This window comes from Crinia signifera, chromosome 7 (assembly GCF_055691185.1).
Source record: "Crinia signifera chromosome 7, ASM5569118v1, whole genome shotgun sequence".
Lineage (NCBI taxonomy): Eukaryota > Metazoa > Chordata > Amphibia > Anura > Myobatrachidae > Crinia > Crinia signifera.
The window spans coordinates 160,918,884-160,938,065 of record NC_139223.1 but is presented as its reverse complement, the minus strand read 5'-3'; positions in this window follow the sequence as shown (position 1 = coordinate 160,938,065).

Below are 19,182 nucleotides of genomic sequence, written 5' to 3'. Positions count from 1 at the left end.
GCTAAATCCCAGCAGCCTCTCTATCACTAGCCTGGACCAGGACCAGTGCTAAATCCCAGCAGCCTCTCTATCACTAGCCTGGACCAGGGACAGTGCTAAATCCCGGCAGGCTCTATCACTAGCCTGGACCAGGGACAGTACTAAATCCCGGCAGGCTCTATCACTAGCCTGGACCTGGGACAGTGCTAATCCCAGCAGCCTCTCTATCACTAGCCTGGACCAGGACCAGGGGCAGTGCTAAATCCCAGCAGCCTCTCTATCACTAGCCTGGACCAGGACCAGGGACAGTGCTAAATCCCAACAGCCTCTCTATCACTAGCCTGGACCAGGACCAGGGACAGTGCTAAATCCCAACAGCCTCTCTATCACTAGCCTGGACCAGGGACAGTGCTAAATCCCAGCAGTCTCTCTATCACTAGCCTGGACCTGGGACAGTGCTAAATCCCAGCAGCCTCTCTATCACTAGCCTGGACCTGGGACAGTGCTAAATCCCAGCAGCCTCTCTATCACTAGCCTGGACCAGGACCAAGGACAGTGCTAAACCCAACAGCCTCTCTATCACTAGCCTGGACAAGGGACAGCGCTAAATCCCAGCAGCCTCTCTATCACTGGCCTGGACAGGGACCAGGGACAGTGCTAAATCCCAGCAGTCTCTCTATCACTAGCCTGGACCAGGTCCAGGGACAGTACTAAATCCCAGCAGTCTCTCTATCACTGGCCTGGACCTGGGACAGTGCTAATCCCAGCAGCCTCTCTATCACTAGCCTGGACCAGGACCAGGGACAGTGCTAAATCCCAGCAGTCTCTCTATCACTAGCCTGGGCCAGTACCAGGGACAGTGCTAAATCTCAGCAGCCTCTCCATCACTAGCCTGGACCTTGGACAGAGCTAAATCCCAGCAGTCTCTCTATCACTTGCCTGGACCAGGGCCAGTGCTAAATCCCAACAGCCTCTCTATCACTAGCTTGGACCAGGGACAGTGCTAAATCCCAGCAGTCTCTCTATCACTTGCCTGGACCAGGACCAGTGCTATATCCCAACAGCCTCTCTATCACTAGCCTGGGCCTGGGACAGTGCTAATCCCAGCAGCCTCTCTATCACTAGCCGTGACCAGGGACAGTGCTAAATCCCAGCAGTCTCTCTATCACTAGCCTGGACCTGGGACAGTGCTAAATCCCAGCAGCCTCTCTATCACTAGCCTGGACCAGGACCAGGGACAGTGCTAAATCTCAGCAGCCTCTCCTTTACTAGCCTGGACCAGGGACAGTGCTAAATCCCAGCAGTCTCTCTATCACTTGCCTGGACCAGGACCAGTGCTAAATCTCAGCAGCCTCTCTATCACTAGCCTGGACCAGGGACAGTGCTTAATCCCAGCAGCCTCTCTATCACTAGCCTGGACCAGGACCAGGGACAGTGCTAAATATCAGCAGCCTCTCTATCACTAGCTAGGTCCAGGGACAGTGCTACATCCCAGCAGCCTCTCTATCACTAGCCTTGACCAAGGACAGTGCTAAATCCCAGCAGTCTCTCTATCACTAGCCGGGACCAGGACCAAGGACAGTGCTAAACCCAGCAGCCTCTCTATCACTAGCCTGGACAAGGGACAGCGCTAAATCCCAGCAGCCTCGTTATCACTGGCCTGGACCAGGGACAGTGCTAAATCCCAGCAGCCTCTCCATCACTAGCCTGGACCTGGGACAGTGCTAAATCCCAGCAGCCTCTCTATCACTAGCCTGGACCTGGGACAGTGCTAAATCCCAGCAGCCTCTCTATCACTAGCCTGGACCAGGACCAAGGACAGTGATAAACCCAGCAGCCTCTCTATCACTAGCCTGGACAAGGGACAGCGCTAAATCCCAGCAGTCTCTCTATCACTAGCCTGGACCAGGTCCAGGGACAGTGCTAAATCCCAGCAGTCTCTCTATCACTAGCCTGGACCTGTGACAGTGCTAAATCCCAGCAGCCTCTCTATCACTAGCCTGGACCAGGACCAAGGACAGTGCTAAACCCAGCAGTCTCTCTATCACTAGCCTGGACCATGGACAGTGCTAAATCTCAGCAGCCTCTCCATCACTAGCCTGGACCAGGACCAAGGACAGTGGTAATTCCCAGCAGCCTCTCCATCACTAGCCTGGACCAAGGACAGTGCTAATCCCAGCAGCCTCTCTTTCACTAGCCTGGACCAGTGCTAAATCCCGGCAGCCTCTCGATCACTAGCCTGGACCAAGGACAGTGCTAAATCCCAGCAGCTTCTCGATCACTAGCCTGGACCAGAGACAGTGCTAAATCCCAGCAGTCTCTCTATCACTAGCCTGGACCAGGACCAAGGACAGTGCTAAATCCCAGCATCCTCTCTATCACTAGCCTGGACCTGGGACAGTGCTAAATCCCGGCAGCCTCTCCATCACTAGCCTGGACCAGGACCAAGGACAGTGGTAATTCCCAGCAGCCTCTCTATCACTAGCCAGGATCTGGGACAGTGCTAAATCCCAGCAGCCTCTCTATCACTAGCCTGGACCAGGGACAGTGCTAAATCCCAGCAGCCTCTCTATCACTAGCCTAGGCCAGTACCAGGGACAGTGCTAAATCTCAGCAGCCTCTCCATCACTAGCCTGGACCTTGGACAGAGCTAAATCCCAGCAGTCTCTCTATCACTTGCCTGGACCAGGGCCAGTGCTAAATCCCAACAGCCTCTCTATCACTAGCTTGGACCAGGGACAGTGCTAAATCCCAGCAGTCTCTCTATCACTTGCCTGGACCAGGACCAGTGCTATATCCCAGCAGCCTCTCTATCACTAGCCTGGGCCTGGGACAGTGCTAATCCCAGCAGCCTCTCTATCACTAGCCGTGACCAGGGACAGTGCTAAATCCCAGCAGTCTCTCTATCACTAGCCTGGACCTGGGACAGTGCTAAATCCCAGCAGCCTCTCTATCACTAGCCTGGACCAGGACCAGGGACAGTGCTAAATCTCAGCAGCCTCTCCTTTACTAGCCTGGACCAGGGACAGTGCTAAATCCCAGCAGTCTCTCTATCACTTGCCTGGACCAGGACCAGTGCTAAATCTCAGCAGCCTCTCTATCACTAGCCTGGACCAGGGACAGTGCTAAATCCCAGCAGTCTCTCTATCACTAGCCTGGACCTGGGACAGTGCTAAATCCCAGCAGCCTCTCCATCACTAGCCTGGACCAGGACCAGGGACAGTGCTAAATCCCAGCAGTCTCTCTATCACTAACCTGGACCAGGGACAGTGCTAAATCCCAGCAGCCTCTCTATCACTTGCCTGGACCAGGGACAGCGCTAAATCCCAGCAGTCTCTCTATCACTAGTCTGGACCTGGGACAGTGCTAATCCCAGCAGCCTCTCTATCACTAGCCTGGACCAGGGACAGTGCTAAATCCCAGCAGCCTCTCTATCACTAGCCTGGACCAGGACCAGGGACAGTGCTAAATATCAGCAGCCTCTCTATCACTAGCTAGGTCCAGGGACAGTGCTACATCCCAGCAGCCTCTCTATCACTAGCCTTGACCAAGGACAGTGCTAAATCCCAGCAGTCTCTCTATCACTAGCCGGGACCAGGACCAAGGACAGTGCTAAACCCAGCAGCCTCTCTATAACTAGCCTGGACAAGGGACAGCGCTAAATCCCAGCAGCCTCGTTATCACTGGCCTGGACCAGGGACAGTGCTAAATCCCAGCAGCCTCTCCATCACTAGCCTGGACCGGGGACAGTGCTAAATCCCAGCAGCCTCTCTATCACTAGCCTGGACCTGGGACAGTGCTAAATCCAAGCAGCCTCTCTATCACTAGCCTGGACCAGGACCAAGGACAGTGCTAAACCCAGCAGCCTCTCTATCACTAGCCTGGACAAGGGACAGCGCTAAATCCCAGCAGTCTCTCTATCACTAGCCTGGACCAGGTCCAGGGACAGTGCTAAATCCCAGCAGTCTCTCTATCACTAGCCTGGACCTGTGACAGTGCTAAATCCCAGCAGCCTCTCTATCACTAGCCTGGACCAGGACCAAGGACAGTGCTAAACCCAGCAGTCTCTCTATCACTAGCCTGGACCATGGACAGTGCTAAATCTCAGCAGCCTCTCCATCACTAGCCTGGACCAGGACCAAGGACAGTGGTAATTCCCAGCAGCCTCTCCATCACTAGCCTGGACCAAGGACAGTGCTAATCCCAGCAGCCTCTCTTTCACTAGCCTGGACCAGTGCTAAATCCCGGCAGCCTCTCGATCACTAGCCTGGACCAAGGACAGTGCTAAATCCCAGCAGCTTCTCGATCACTAGCCTGGACCAGAGACAGTGCTAAATCCCAGCAGTCTCTCTATCACTAGCCTGGACCAGGACCAAGGACAGTGCTAAATCCCAGCATCCTCTCTATCACTAGCCAGGATCTGGGACAGTGCTAAATCCCAGCAGCCTCTCTATCACTAGCCTGGACCAGGGACAGTGCTAAATCCCAGCAGCCTCTCTATCACTAGCCTGGGCCAGTACCAGGGACAGTGCTAAATCTCAGCAGCCTCTCCATCACTAGCCTGGACCTTGGACAGAGCTAAATCCCAGCAGTCTCTCTATCACTTGCCTGGACCAGGGCCAGTGCTAAATCCCAACAGCCTCTCTATCACTAGCTTGGACCAGGGACAGTGCTAAATCCCAGCAGTCTCTCTATCACTTGCCTGGACCAGGACCAGTGCTATATCCCAACAGCCTCTCTATCACTAGCCTGGGCCTGGGACAGTGCTAATCCCAGCAGCCTCTCTATCACTAGCCGTGACCAGGGACAGTGCTAAATCCCAGCAGTCTCTCTATCACTAGCCTGGACCTGGGACAGTGCTAAATCCCAGCAGCCTCTCTATCACTAGCCTGGACCAGGACCAGGGACAGTGCTAAATCTCAGCAGCCTCTCCTTTACTAGCCTGGACCAGGGACAGTGCTAAATCCCAGCAGTCTCTCTATCACTTGCCTGGACCAGGACCAGTGCTAAATCTCAGCAGCCTCTCTATCACTAGCCTGGACCTGGGACAGTGCTAAATCCCAGCAGCCTCTCCATCACTAGCCTGGACCAGGACCAGGGACAGTGCTAAATCCCAGCAGTCTCTCTATCACTAACCTGGACCAGGGACAGTGCTAAATCCCAGCAGCCGCTCTATCACTTGCCTGGACCAGGGACAGCGCTAAATCCCAGCAGTCTCTCTATCACTAGTCTGGACCTGGGACAGTGCTAATCCCAGCAGCCTCTCTATCACTAGCCTGGACCAGGGACAGTGCTAAATCCCAGCAGCCTCTCTATCACTAGCCTGGACCAGGACCAGGGACAGTGCTAAATATCAGCAGCCTCTCTATCACTAGCTAGGTCCAGGGACAGTGCTACATCCCAGCAGCCTCTCTATCACTAGCCTTGACCAAGGACAGTGCTAAATCCCAGCAGTCTCTCTATCACTAGCCGGGACCAGGACCAAGGACAGTGCTAAACCCAGCAGCCTCTCTATCACTAGCCTGGACAAGGGACAGCGCTAAATCCCAGCAGCCTCGTTATCACTGGCCTGGACCAGGGACAGTGCTAAATCCCAGCAGCCTCTCCATCACTAGCCTGGACCTGGGACAGTGCTAAATCCCAGCAGCCTCTCTATCACTAGCCTGGACCTGGGACAGTGCTAAATCCCAGCAGCCTCTCTATCACTAGCCTGGACCAGGACCAAGGACAGTGCTAAACCCAGCAGCCTCTCTATCACTAGCCTGGACAAGGGACAGCGCTAAATCCCAGCAGTCTCTCTATCACTAGCCTGGACCAGGTCCAGGGACAGTGCTAAATCCCAGCAGTCTCTCTATCACTAGCCTGGACCTGTGACAGTGCTAAATCCCAGCAGCCTCTCTATCACTAGCCTGGACCAGGACCAAGGACAGTGCTAAACCCAGCAGTCTCTCTATCACTAGCCTGGACCATGGACAGTGCTAAATCTCAGCAGCCTCTCCATCACTAGCCTGGACCAGGACCAAGGACAGTGGTAATTCCCAGCAGCCTCTCCATCACTAGCCTGGACCAAGGACAGTGCTAATCCCAGCAGCCTCTCTTTCACTAGCCTGGACCAGTGCTAAATCCCGGCAGCCTCTCGATCACTAGCCTGGACCAAGGACAGTGCTAAATCCCAGCAGCTTCTCGATCACTAGCCTGGACCAGGGACAGTGCTAAATCCCAGCAGTCTCTCTATCACTAGCCTGGACCAGGACCAAGGACAGTGCTAAATCCCAGCATCCTCTCTATCACTAGCCTGGACCTGGGACAGTGCTAAATCCCAGCAGCCTCTCCATCACTAGCCTGGACCAGGACCAAGGACAGTGGTAATTCCCAGCAGCCTCTCTATCACTAGCCAGGATCTGGGACAGTGCTAAATCCCAGCAGCCTCTCTATCACTAGCCTGGACCAGGGACAGTGCTAAATCCCAGCAGCCTCTCTATCACTAGCCTGGACCAGGGACAGTGCTAAATCCCAGCAGCCTCTCTATCACTAGCCTGGACCAGGGACAGTGCTAAATCCCAGCAGTCTCTCTATCACTAGCCTGGACCAGGACCAAGGACAGTGCTAAATCCCAGCAGTCTCTCTATCACTAGCCTGGACCTGGGACAGTGCTAAATCCCAGCAGCCTCTCTATCACTAGCCTGGACCTGGGACATTGCTAAATCCCAGCATCCTCTCTATGACTAGCCTGGACCAGGACCAAGGACAGTGCTAAATCCCAGCAGTCTCTCTATCACTAGCCTGGACCTGGGGCAGTGCTAAATCCCAGCAGCCTCTCTATCACTAGCCTGGACCAGGGACAGTGCTAAATCCCAGCAGTCTCTCTATCACTAGCCTGGACCAAGACCAAGGACAGTGCTAAATCCCAGCAGCCTCTCTATCACTAGCCTGGACCAGGACCAGGGACAATGCTAAATCCCAGCAGCCTCTCTATCACTAGCCTGGACCTGGGACAGTGCTAAATCCCAGCAGCCTCTCTATCACTGGCCTGGACCAGGACCAAGGACAGTGGTAATTCCCAGCAGCTTCTCTATCACTAGCCAGGATCTGGGACAGTGCTAAATCCCAACAGCCTCTCTTTCACTAGCCTGGACCAGGGACAGTTCTAATCCCAGCAGTCTCTCGATCACTAGCCTGGACCTGGGGCAGTGCTAAATCCCGGCAGCCTCTCGATCACTAGCCTGGACCAGGGACAGTGCTAAATCCCAGCAGCCTCTCTATCACTAGCCTGGACCTGGGACAGTGCTAAATCCCAGCAGCCTCTCTATCACTAGCCTGGACCAGGGACAGTGCTAAATCCTAGCAGCCTCTCTATCACTAGCCTGGATCAGGGACAGTGCTAAACCCAGCAGCCTCTCTATCACTAGCCTGGACCAAGGACAGTGCTAAATCCCAGCAGTCTCTCTATCACTAGCCTGGACCTGTGACAGTGCTAAATCCCAGCAGCCTCTCCATCACTAGCCTGGACCAGGACCAAGGACAGTGGTAATTCCCAGCAGCCTCTCTATCACTAGCCAGGATCTGGGACAGTGCTAAATCCCAGCAGCCTCTCTATCACTAGCCTGAACCAAGGACAGTGCTAATCCCAGCAGCCTCTCTTTCACTAGCCTGGACCAGTGCTAAATCCCAGCAGCCTCTCTATCACTAGCCTGGGCCAGTACCAGGGACAGTGCTAAATCTCAGCAGCCTCTCCATCACTAGCCTGGACCTTGGACAGAGCTAAATCCCAGCAGTCTCTCTATCACTTGCCTGGACCAGGGCCAGTGCTAAATCCCAACAGCCTCTCTATCACTAGCTTGGACCAGGGACAGTGCTAAATCCCAGCAGTCTCTCTATCACTTGCCTGGACCAGGACCAGTGCTATATCCCAACAGCCTCTCTATCACTAGCCTGGGCCTGGGACAGTGCTAATCCCAGCAGCCTCTCTATCACTAGCCGTGACCAGGGACAGTGCTAAATCCCAGCAGTCTCTCTATCACTAGCCTGGACCTGGGACAGTGCTAAATCCCAGCAGCCTCTCTATCACTAGCCTGGACCAGGACCAGGGACAGTGCTAAATCTCAGCAGCCTCTCCTTTACTAGCCTGGACCAGGGACAGTGCTAAATCCCAGCAGTCTCTCTATCACTTGCCTGGACCAGGACCAGTGCTAAATCTCAGCAGCCTCTCTATCACTAGCCTGGACCAGGGACAGTGCTAAATCCCAGCAGTCTCTCTATCACTAGCCTGGACCTGGGACAGTGCTAAATCCCAGCAGCCTCTCCATCACTAGCCTGGACCAGGACCAGGGACAGTGCTAAATCCCAGCAGTCTCTCTATCACTAACCTGGACCAGGGACAGTGCTAAATCCCAGCAGCCTCTCTATCACTTGCCTGGACCAGGGACAGCGCTAAATCCCAGCAGTCTCTCTATCACTAGTCTGGACCTGGGACAGTGCTAATCCCAGCAGCCTCTCTATCACTAGCCTGGACCAGGGACAGTGCTAAATCCCAGCAGCCTCTCTATCACTAGCCTGGACCAGGACCAGGGACAGTGCTAAATATCAGCAGCCTCTCTATCACTAGCTAGGTCCAGGGACAGTGCTACATCCCAGCAGCCTCTCTATCACTAGCCTTGACCAAGGACAGTGCTAAATCCCAGCAGTCTCTCTATCACTAGCCGGGACCAGGACCAAGGACAGTGCTAAACCCAGCAGCCTCTCTATCACTAGCCTGGACAAGGGACAGCGCTAAATCCCAGCAGCCTCGTTATCACTGGCCTGGACCAGGGACAGTGCTAAATCCCAGCAGCCTCTCCATCACTAGCCTGGACCTGGGACAGTGCTAAATCCCAGCAGCCTCTCTATCACTAGCCTGGACCTGGGACAGTGCTAAATCCCAGCAGCCTCTCTATCACTAGCCTGGACCAGGACCAAGGACAGTGCTAAACCCAGCAGCCTCTCTATCACTAGCCTGGACAAGGGACAGCGCTAAATCCCAGCAGTCTCTCTATCACTAGCCTGGACCAGGTCCAGGGACAGTGCTAAATCCCAGCAGTCTCTCTATCACTAGCCTGGACCTGTGACAGTGCTAAATCCCAGCAGCCTCTCTATCACTAGCCTGGACCAGGACCAAGGACAGTGCTAAACCCAGCAGTCTCTCTATCACTAGCCTGGACCATGGACAGTGCTAAATCTCAGCAGCCTCTCCATCACTAGCCTGGACCAGGACCAAGGACAGTGGTAATTCCCAGCAGCCTCTCCATCACTAGCCTGGACCAAGGACAGTGCTAATCCCAGCAGCCTCTCTTTCACTAGCCTGGACCAGTGCTAAATCCCGGCAGCCTCTCGATCACTAGCCTGGACCAAGGACAGTGCTAAATCCCAGCAGCTTCTCGATCACTAGCCTGGACCAGGGACAGTGCTAAATCCCAGCAGTCTCTCTATCACTAGCCTGGACCAGGACCAAGGACAGTGCTAAATCCCAGCATCCTCTCTATCACTAGCCTGGACCTGGGACAGTGCTAAATCCCAGCAGCCTCTCCATCACTAGCCTGGACCAGGACCAAGGACAGTGGTAATTCCCAGCAGCCTCTCTATCACTAGCCAGGATCTGGGACAGTGCTAAATCCCAGCAGCCTCTCTATCACTAGCCTGGACCAGGGACAGTGCTAAATCCCAGCAGCCTCTCTATCACTAGCCTGGACCAGGGACAGTGCTAAATCCCAGCAGCCTCTCTATCACTAGCCTGGACCAGGGACAGTGCTAAATCCCAGCAGTCTCTCTATCACTAGCCTGGACCAGGACCAAGGACAGTGCTAAATCCCAGCAGTCTCTCTATCACTAGCCTGGACCTGGGACAGTGCTAAATCCCAGCAGCCTCTCTATCACTAGCCTGGACCTGGGACATTGCTAAATCCCAGCATCCTCTCTATGACTAGCCTGGACCAGGACCAAGGACAGTGCTAAATCCCAGCAGTCTCTCTATCACTAGCCTGGACCTGGGGCAGTGCTAAATCCCAGCAGCCTCTCTATCACTAGCCTGGACCAGGGACAGTGCTAAATCCCAGCAGTCTCTCTATCACTAGCCTGGACCAAGACCAAGGACAGTGCTAAATCCCAGCAGCCTCTCTATCACTAGCCTGGACCAGGACCAGGGACAATGCTAAATCCCAGCAGCCTCTCTATCACTAGCCTGGACCTGGGACAGTGCTAAATCCCAGCAGCCTCTCTATCACTGGCCTGGACCAGGACCAAGGACAGTGGTAATTCCCAGCAGCTTCTCTATCACTAGCCAGGATCTGGGACAGTGCTAAATCCCAACAGCCTCTCTTTCACTAGCCTGGACCAGGGACAGTTCTAATCCCAGCAGTCTCTCGATCACTAGCCTGGACCTGGGGCAGTGCTAAATCCCGGCAGCCTCTCGATCACTAGCCTGGACCAGGGACAGTGCTAAATCCCAGCAGCCTCTCTATCACTAGCCTGGACCTGGGACAGTGCTAAATCCCAGCAGCCTCTCTATCACTAGCCTGGACCAGGGACAGTGCTAAATCCTAGCAGCCTCTCTATCACTAGCCTGGATCAGGGACAGTGCTAAACCCAGCAGCCTCTCTATCACTAGCCTGGACCAAGGACAGTGCTAAATCCCAGCAGTCTCTCTATCACTAGCCTGGACCTGTGACAGTGCTAAATCCCAGCAGCCTCTCCATCACTAGCCTGGACCAGGACCAAGGACAGTGGTAATTCCCAGCAGCCTCTCTATCACTAGCCAGGATCTGGGACAGTGCTAAATCCCAGCAGCCTCTCTATCACTAGCCTGAACCAAGGACAGTGCTAATCCCAGCAGCCTCTCTTTCACTAGCCTGGACCAGTGCTAAATCCCAGCAGTCTCTCTATCACTTGCCTGGACCAAGGACAGTGCTAAATCCCAGCAGCCTCTCGATCACTAGCCTGGACCAGGGACAGTGCTAACTCCCAGCAGCCTCTCTATCACTAGCCTGGACCAAGGACAGTGCTAAACCCCAGCAGCCTCTCGATCACTAGCCTGGACCAGGGACAGTGCTAATCGCAGCAGCCTCTCTATCACTAGCCTGGACCAGGACCAAGGACAGTGATAAACCCAGCAGCCTCTCTATCACTAGCCTGGACAAGGGACAGCGCTAAATCCCAGCAGTCTCTCTATCACTAGCCTGGACCAGGTCCAGGGACAGTGCTAAATCCCAGCAGTCTCTCTATCACTAGCCTGGACCTGTGACAGTGCTAAATCCCAGCAGCCTCTCTATCACTAGCCTGGACCAGGACCAAGGACAGTGCTAAACCCAGCAGTCTCTCTATCACTAGCCTGGACCATGGACAGTGCTAAATCTCAGCAGCCTCTCCATCACTAGCCTGGACCAGGACCAAGGACAGTGGTAATTCCCAGCAGCCTCTCCATCACTAGCCTGGACCAAGGACAGTGCTAATCCCAGCAGCCTCTCTTTCACTAGCCTGGACCAGTGCTAAATCCCGGCAGCCTCTCGATCACTAGCCTGGACCAAGGACAGTGCTAAATCCCAGCAGCTTCTCGATCACTAGCCTGGACCAGAGACAGTGCTAAATCCCAGCAGTCTCTCTATCACTAGCCTGGACCAGGACCAAGGACAGTGCTAAATCCCAGCATCCTCTCTATCACTAGCCTGGACCTGGGACAGTGCTAAATCCCGGCAGCCTCTCCATCACTAGCCTGGACCAGGACCAAGGACAGTGGTAATTCCCAGCAGCCTCTCTATCACTAGCCAGGATCTGGGACAGTGCTAAATCCCAGCAGCCTCTCTATCACTAGCCTGGACCAGGGACAGTGCTAAATCCCAGCAGCCTCTCTATCACTAGCCTAGGCCAGTACCAGGGACAGTGCTAAATCTCAGCAGCCTCTCCATCACTAGCCTGGACCTTGGACAGAGCTAAATCCCAGCAGTCTCTCTATCACTTGCCTGGACCAGGGCCAGTGCTAAATCCCAACAGCCTCTCTATCACTAGCTTGGACCAGGGACAGTGCTAAATCCCAGCAGTCTCTCTATCACTTGCCTGGACCAGGACCAGTGCTATATCCCAGCAGCCTCTCTATCACTAGCCTGGGCCTGGGACAGTGCTAATCCCAGCAGCCTCTCTATCACTAGCCGTGACCAGGGACAGTGCTAAATCCCAGCAGTCTCTCTATCACTAGCCTGGACCTGGGACAGTGCTAAATCCCAGCAGCCTCTCTATCACTAGCCTGGACCAGGACCAGGGACAGTGCTAAATCTCAGCAGCCTCTCCTTTACTAGCCTGGACCAGGGACAGTGCTAAATCCCAGCAGTCTCTCTATCACTTGCCTGGACCAGGACCAGTGCTAAATCTCAGCAGCCTCTCTATCACTAGCCTGGACCAGGGACAGTGCTAAATCCCAGCAGTCTCTCTATCACTAGCCTGGACCTGGGACAGTGCTAAATCCCAGCAGCCTCTCCATCACTAGCCTGGACCAGGACCAGGGACAGTGCTAAATCCCAGCAGTCTCTCTATCACTAACCTGGACCAGGGACAGTGCTAAATCCCAGCAGCCTCTCTATCACTTGCCTGGACCAGGGACAGCGCTAAATCCCAGCAGTCTCTCTATCACTAGTCTGGACCTGGGACAGTGCTAATCCCAGCAGCCTCTCTATCACTAGCCTGGACCAGGGACAGTGCTAAATCCCAGCAGCCTCTCTATCACTAGCCTGGACCAGGACCAGGGACAGTGCTAAATATCAGCAGCCTCTCTATCACTAGCTAGGTCCAGGGACAGTGCTACATCCCAGCAGCCTCTCTATCACTAGCCTTGACCAAGGACAGTGCTAAATCCCAGCAGTCTCTCTATCACTAGCCGGGACCAGGACCAAGGACAGTGCTAAACCCAGCAGCCTCTCTATAACTAGCCTGGACAAGGGACAGCGCTAAATCCCAGCAGCCTCGTTATCACTGGCCTGGACCAGGGACAGTGCTAAATCCCAGCAGCCTCTCCATCACTAGCCTGGACCGGGGACAGTGCTAAATCCCAGCAGCCTCTCTATCACTAGCCTGGACCTGGGACAGTGCTAAATCCAAGCAGCCTCTCTATCACTAGCCTGGACCAGGACCAAGGACAGTGCTAAACCCAGCAGCCTCTCTATCACTAGCCTGGACAAGGGACAGCGCTAAATCCCAGCAGTCTCTCTATCACTAGCCTGGACCAGGTCCAGGGACAGTGCTAAATCCCAGCAGTCTCTCTATCACTAGCCTGGACCTGTGACAGTGCTAAATCCCAGCAGCCTCTCTATCACTAGCCTGGACCAGGACCAAGGACAGTGCTAAACCCAGCAGTCTCTCTATCACTAGCCTGGACCATGGACAGTGCTAAATCTCAGCAGCCTCTCCATCACTAGCCTGGACCAGGACCAAGGACAGTGGTAATTCCCAGCAGCCTCTCCATCACTAGCCTGGACCAAGGACAGTGCTAATCCCAGCAGCCTCTCTTTCACTAGCCTGGACCAGTGCTAAATCCCGGCAGCCTCTCGATCACTAGCCTGGACCAAGGACAGTGCTAAATCCCAGCAGCTTCTCGATCACTAGCCTGGACCAGAGACAGTGCTAAATCCCAGCAGTCTCTCTATCACTAGCCTGGACCAGGACCAAGGACAGTGCTAAATCCCAGCATCCTCTCTATCACTAGCCTGGACCTGGGACAGTGCTAAATCCCAGCAGCCTCTCCATCACTAGCCTGGACCAGGACCAAGGACAGTGGTAATTCCCAGCAGCCTCTCTATCACTAGCCAGGATCTGGGACAGTGCTAAATCCCAGCAGCCTCTCTATCACTAGCCTGGACCAGGGACAGTGCTAAATCCCAGCAGCCTCTCTATCACTAGCCTGGGCCAGTACCAGGGACAGTGCTAAATCTCAGCAGCCTCTCCATCACTAGCCTGGACCTTGGACAGAGCTAAATCCCAGCAGTCTCTCTATCACTTGCCTGGACCAGGGCCAGTGCTAAATCCCAACAGCCTCTCTATCACTAGCTTGGACCAGGGACAGTGCTAAATCCCAGCAGTCTCTCTATCACTTGCCTGGACCAGGACCAGTGCTATATCCCAACAGCCTCTCTATCACTAGCCTGGGCCTGGGACAGTGCTAATCCCAGCAGCCTCTCTATCACTAGCCGTGACCAGGGACAGTGCTAAATCCCAGCAGTCTCTCTATCACTAGCCTGGACCTGGGACAGTGCTAAATCCCAGCAGCCTCTCTATCACTAGCCTGGACCAGGACCAGGGACAGTGCTAAATCTCAGCAGCCTCTCCTTTACTAGCCTGGACCAGGGACAGTGCTAAATCCCAGCAGTCTCTCTATCACTTGCCTGGACCAGGACCAGTGCTAAATCTCAGCAGCCTCTCTATCACTAGCCTGGACCTGGGACAGTGCTAAATCCCAGCAGCCTCTCCATCACTAGCCTGGACCAGGACCAGGGACAGTGCTAAATCCCAGCAGTCTCTCTATCACTAACCTGGACCAGGGACAGTGCTAAATCCCAGCAGCCTCTCTATCACTTGCCTGGACCAGGGACAGCGCTAAATCCCAGCAGTCTCTCTATCACTAGTCTGGACCTGGGACAGTGCTAATCCCAGCAGCCTCTCTATCACTAGCCTGGACCAGGGACAGTGCTAAATCCCAGCAGCCTCTCTATCACTAGCCTGGACCAGGACCAGGGACAGTGCTAAATATCAGCAGCCTCTCTATCACTAGCTAGGTCCAGGGACAGTGCTACATCCCAGCAGCCTCTCTATCACTAGCCTTGACCAAGGACAGTGCTAAATCCCAGCAGTCTCTCTATCACTAGCCGGGACCAGGACCAAGGACAGTGCTAAACCCAGCAGCCTCTCTATCACTAGCCTGGACAAGGGACAGCGCTAAATCCCAGCAGCCTCGTTATCACTGGCCTGGACCAGGGACAGTGCTAAATCCCAGCAGCCTCTCCATCACTAGCCTGGACCTGGGACAGTGCTAAATCCCAGCAGCCTCTCTATCACTAGCCTGGACCTGGGACAGTGCTAAATCCCAGCAGCCTCTCTATCACTAGCCTGGACAAGGGACAGCGCTAAATCCCAGCAGTCTCTCTATCACTAGCCTGGACCAGGTCCAGGGACAGTGCTAAATCCCAGCAGTCTCTCTATCACTAGCCTGGACCTGTGACAGTGCTAAATCCCAGCAGCCTCTCTATCACTAGCCTGGACCAGGACCAAGGACAGTGCTAAACCCAGCAGTCTCTCTATCACTAGCCTGGACCATGGACAGTGCTAAATCTCAGCAGCCTCTCCATCACTAGCCTGGACCAGGACCAAGGACAGTGGTAATTCCCAGCAGCCTCTCCATCACTAGCCTGGACCAAGGACAGTGCTAATCCCAGCAGCCTCTCTTTCACTAGCCTGGACCAGTGCTAAATCCCGGCAGCCTCTCGATCACTAGCCTGGACCAAGGACAGTGCTAAATCCCAGCAGCTTCTCGATCACTAGCCTGGACCAGGGACAGTGCTAAATCCCAGCAGTCTCTCTATCACTAGCCTGGACCAGGACCAAGGACAGTGCTAAATCCCAGCATCCTCTCTATCACTAGCCTGGACCTGGGACAGTGCTAAATCCCAGCAGCCTCTCCATCACTAGCCTGGACCAGGACCAAGGACAGTGGTAATTCCCAGCAGCCTCTCTATCACTAGCCAGGATCTGGGACAGTGCTAAATCCCAGCAGCCTCTCTATCACTAGCCTGGACCAGGGACAGTGCTAAATCCCAGCAGCCTCTCTATCACTAGCCTGGACCAGGGACAGTGCTAAATCCCAGCAGCCTCTCTATCACTAGCCTGGACCAGGGACAGTGCTAAATCCCAGCAGTCTCTCTATCACTAGCCTGGACCAGGACCAAGGACAGTGCTAAATCCCAGCAGTCTCTCTATCACTAGCCTGGACCTGGGACAGTGCTAAATCCCAGCAGCCTCTCTATCACTAGCCTGGACCTGGGACATTGCTAAATCCCAGCATCCTCTCTATGACTAGCCTGGACCAGGACCAAGGACAGTGCTAAATCCCAGCAGTCTCTCTATCACTAGCCTGGACCTGGGGCAGTGCTAAATCCCAGCAGCCTCTCTATCACTAGCCTGGACCAGGGACAGTGCTAAATCCCAGCAGTCTCTCTATCACTAGCCTGGACCAAGACCAAGGACAGTGCTAAATCCCAGCAGCCTCTCTATCACTAGCCTGGACCAGGACCAGGGACAATGCTAAATCCCAGCAGCCTCTCTATCACTAGCCTGGACCTGGGACAGTGCTAAATCCCAGCAGCCTCTCTATCACTGGCCTGGACCAGGACCAAGGACAGTGGTAATTCCCAGCAGCTTCTCTATCACTAGCCAGGATCTGGGACAGTGCTAAATCCCAACAGCCTCTCTTTCACTAGCCTGGACCAGGGACAGTTCTAATCCCAGCAGTCTCTCGATCACTAGCCTGGACCTGGGGCAGTGCTAAATCCCGGCAGCCTCTCGATCACTAGCCTGGACCAGGGACAGTGCTAAATCCCAGCAGCCTCTCTATCACTAGCCTGGACCTGGGACAGTGCTAAATCCCAGCAGCCTCTCTATCACTAGCCTGGACCAGGGACAGTGCTAAATCCTAGCAGCCTCTCTATCACTAGCCTGGATCAGGGACAGTGCTAAACCCAGCAGCCTCTCTATCACTAGCCTGGACCAAGGACAGTGCTAAATCCCAGCAGTCTCTCTATCACTAGCCTGGACCTGTGACAGTGCTAAATCCCAGCAGCCTCTCCATCACTAGCCTGGACCAGGACCAAGGACAGTGGTAATTCCCAGCAGCCTCTCTATCACTAGCCAGGATCTGGGACAGTGCTAAATCCCAGCAGCCTCTCTATCACTAGCCTGAACCAAGGACAGTGCTAATCCCAGCAGCCTCTCTTTCACTAGCCTGGACCAGTGCTAAATCCCAGCAGCCTCTCTATCACTAGCCTGGGCCAGTACCAGGGACAGTGCTAAATCTCAGCAGCCTCTCCATCACTAGCCTGGACCTTGGACAGAGCTAAATCCCAGCAGTCTCTCTATCACTTGCCTGGACCAGGGCCAGTGCTAAATCCCAACAGCCTCTCTATCACTAGCTTGGACCAGGGACAGTGCTAAATCCCAGCAGTCTCTCTATCACTTGCCTGGACCAGGACCAGTGCTATATCCCAACAGCCTCTCTATCACTAGCCTGGGCCTGGGACAGTGCTAATCCCAGCAGCCTCTCTATCACTAGCCGTGACCAGGGACAGTGCTAAATCCCAGCAGTCTCTCTATCACTAGCCTGGACCTGGGACAGTGCTAAATCCCAGCAGCCTCTCTATCACTAGCCTGGACCAGGACCAGGGACAGTGCTAAATCTCAGCAGCCTCTCCTTTACTAGCCTGGACCAGGGACAGTGCTAAATCCCAGCAGTCTCTCTATCACTTGCCTGGACCAGGACCAGTGCTAAATCTCAGCAGCCTCTCTATCACTAGCCTGGACCAGGGACAGTGCTAAATCCCAGCAGTCTCTCTATCACTAGCCTGGACCTGGGACAGTGCTAAATCCCAGCAGCCTCTCCATCACTAGCCTGGACCAGGACCAGGGACAGTGCTAAATCCCAGCAGTCTCTCTATCACTAACCTGGACCAGGGACAGTGCTAAATCCCAGCAGCCTCTCTATCACTTGCCTGGACCAGGGACAGCGCTAAATCCCAGCAGTCTCTCTATCACTAGTCTGGACCTGGGACAGTGCTAATCCCAGCAGCCTCTCTATCACTAGCCTGGACCAGGGACAGTGCTAAATCCCAGCAGCCTCTCTATCACTAGCCTGGACCAGGACCAGGGACAGTGCTAAATATCAGCAGCCTCTCTATCACTAGCTAGGTCCAGGGACAGTGCTACATCCCAGCAGCCTCTCTATCACTAGCCTTGACCAAGGACAGTGCTAAATCCCAGCAGTCTCTCTATCACTAGCCGGGACCAGGACCAAGGACAGTGCTAAACCCAGCAGCCTCTCTATCACTAGCCTGGACAAGGGACAGCGCTAAATCCCAGCAGCCTCGTTATCACTGGCCTGGACCAGGGACAGTGCTAAATCCCAGCAGCCTCTCCATCACTAGCCTGGACCTGGGACAGTGCTAAATCCCAGCAGCCTCTCTATCACTAGCCTGGACCTGGGACAGTGCTAAATCCCAGCAGCCTCTCTATCACTAGCCTGGACCAGGACCAAGGACAGTGCTAAACCCAGCAGCCTCTCTATCACTAGCCTGGACAAGGGACAGCGCTAAATCCCAGCAGTCTCTCTATCACTAGCCTGGACCAGGTCCAGGGACAGTGCTAAATCCCAGCAGTCTCTCTATCACTAGCCTGGACCTGTGACAGTGCTAAATCCCAGCAGCCTCTCTATCACTAGCCTGGACCAGGACCAAGGACAGTGCTAAACCCAGCAGTCTCTCTATCACTAGCCTGGACCATGGACAGTGCTAAATCTCAGCAGCCTCTCCATCACTAGCCTGGACCAGGACCAAGGACAGTGGTAATTCCCAGCAGCCTCTCCATCACTAGCCTGGACCAAGGACAGTGCTAATCCCAGCAGCCTCTCTTTCACTAGCCTGGACCAGTGCTAAATCCCGGCAGCCTCTCGATCACTAGCCTGGACCAAGGACAGTGCTAAATCCCAGCAGCTTCTCGATCACTAGCCTGGACCAGGGACAGTGCTAAATCCCAGCAGTCTCTCTATCACTAGCCTGGACCAGGACCAAGGACAGTGCTAAATCCCAGCATCCTCTCTATCACTAGCCTGGACCTGGGACAGTGCTAAATCCCAGCAGCCTCTCCATCACTAGCCTGGACCAGGACCAAGGACAGTGGTAATTCCCAGCAGCCTCTCTATCACTAGCCAGGATCTGGGACAGTGCTAAATCCCAGCAGCCTCTCTATCACTAGCCTGGACCAGGGACAGTGCTAAATCCCAGCAGCCTCTCTATCACTAGCCTGGACCAGGGACAGTGCTAAATCCCAGCAGCCTCTCTATCACTAGCCTGGACCAGGGACAGTGCTAAATCCCAGCAGTCTCTCTATCACTAGCCTGGACCAGGACCAAGGACAGTGCTAAATCCCAGC